This window comes from Bidens hawaiensis, unplaced genomic scaffold (genome assembly GCF_021521415.1).
Source record: "Bidens hawaiensis isolate Kalapana, Puna unplaced genomic scaffold, B.hawaiensis_p1.1 tig00002602_1, whole genome shotgun sequence".
NCBI classification, from domain to species: domain Eukaryota; kingdom Viridiplantae; phylum Streptophyta; class Magnoliopsida; order Asterales; family Asteraceae; genus Bidens; species Bidens hawaiensis.
The window spans coordinates 452,337-454,493 of NW_027491141.1; the positions used below are offsets into that span (position 1 = coordinate 452,337).

Sequence of the window (2,157 nt, forward strand, 5' to 3'; positions counted from 1 at the left end):
ACTTAAAACCGGTTAAGTTACTGCACAACCTAAATGAAGATCAAAGAACATTACCCAAAACCTTAAAATCCATTTAGCCTAAATCAACTTAAAGGTCTAGCTACAAAATCTTAAAAATTACCTTAGAAAGAAGATCAAAGGTCTTTGCACATATCTGCAGACATAAGTGAAAGAAAAACTAACTTTACAAGAAAATGAACAAAAATCCCATCAATAGCATGTTTCCATTAATTCAATCAGACAAAACATTAAAACATCATACATCTAGTGTGCATCTACAAACATCACTTATTCATACGAAATCAATTAGTCCTTTATTTCCGTTTGTTTGCAAGTGTAGTTTTTTATATTAACTCATAATTCAACTTGTATATATGACGTTTTTTTCAAACAACTATTTTTGAAAGACATTTTTAATTATTGCATCAAATAATTTGCATGCTAAAGACTAAAGTGACACTGCCAAATGTTCTCTGAGTCATGACCAAATGCTCACCTTTACATATTACTCTAGTGTGAGCTTCTGGTGGTCACTATATTACTTGTATTACCTTCTTGTATATATAAAGAAAAGGCCTATCAATGTGAACCAAGTCTAAGAACTCAAGGAAAAATGAAGAAAGACAAGGCTTACTTTGTTGTTATTCTTATACAACTGCTATATATCAAAGGCCGTGTTTGATGGTGGTATGAATACTAGCATCTTTGTATTTTACAGACAGGCTGCTGCAGCTCTCATCTTAGTACCCTTTGCGTTTGTCATGGAAGGGTTGGTTTGTCGATTTGTATGATTATGTGTGTATCTGTTCGCTTGATGTCTTGAATCAATCAATTTTGGTTTATCCGATTATTTTTCCCAGGAAAGATTCGCCTCGTTTAACCTTCCTCACGATTAGCAAGATTTTTGGGCTTTCTCTATTAGGGTATGCCTCGTGAAATTTGTTAAAAATGGTTTTGTACCAATTACAAAAACACTATTGGCAAACCCCATATTTTTACGTTTTGTTCTGCCTATAATAGAACGAGATGTGGCTCATAAAGAATGTCATGGTGCAAATATCACCAACGCGTTTGATCATGATGAATGTTTGTTGTTGAAAACTGTAGGATTATGACGAGCTTAAATATCCATGGAATTGCCCTGAAATATGCCTCTAAGTTCAACTATTTCTCCACTAACTGTTTTCCTTACTCAAGCTTCAAGTGACAATGCTACTACAATGTATAGTGATCCACGAGCATGTTTCTACACAGCTGTAAATACTGGATCTTCTGGTATCTCTGTTTCATCTGGAGGATCGGGAACTTCATAATCTACAAGTCAATTCTCATCTCAAACTAATGTAAACATAAAGGAGGCTGAACAAAACTTTGCATTTTTGTCTGCCTTTATGTCTTCCTTACGAGAATTTGGTGAGTAGTAAGATTGCAACAAGTGATTTAACCGATGAAGACTATGATCAAATTGATCCCGATGATCTTGAACTCATGGATTTAAAGTGGAACATGGCAATGATTGTTCGTAAGGTAAAAAGATTCATGCAAAGGACAGGAAAATATCTTCCTGCTCTAAATAAGAAGTTGGGTTTTGACAAGTTGAAGGTAAAATGTTATAATTGTCAAGAATTCGGACACTTTGCTAACGAATGTGACAAGCCAAAGAAGGAGTATACTGGTTCTCGTGGTCAAAATCAAAACTCTTCTACATCACGGGTCAATGATACTGAAAAGAAACCGTCTACTTCTGGGTCACATGCAGTGTTAGCTGATGGAGGTGATTGGTCACAACGACTACTGTGCAATGATAATCAAGCTAATCTAGCTATGTTTGGGTTTCCTGAATACACACAAGATATAAGTGGAAGTGAAGTTTCTTCTGACGCTGAAACTGAGTCTGAATCTGATAATCAAAGTGAAAAGCTTCTAACTAGCTTTGCTTGTATGGCTAAGATCAGTGATTCTGCTACATCTGCTTGCATGGCCAAACAAAGCGAGGGTTCATCCAAGACCATTTCTGGTGAAAACTGGATCATGGACAGTGGATGTTCTCGTCATATTACTGGAAATCTCAACCTCTTATCAAACGTGAGAAATATTCAAGGGAGTTATGTGGCGTTTGCTAGGAATTCTGGGGTTATGATTACACAGGAAGGTGAT

General features: G+C 35.9%; 1 long non-coding RNA gene across 1 annotated transcript; it reads left to right on the plus strand.

Annotated features, from left to right (window-relative positions):
* The first annotated feature begins 478 nt into the window (after positions 1-478).
* On the plus strand, positions 479-1,156 carry LOC143620532 (uncharacterized). Its single transcript, XR_013151351.1, has 3 exons — positions 479-769; positions 861-923; positions 1,108-1,156. It is a non-coding gene; the product is annotated as an uncharacterized LOC143620532 (long non-coding RNA).
* Positions 1,157-2,157: the final 1,001 nt, after the last annotated feature.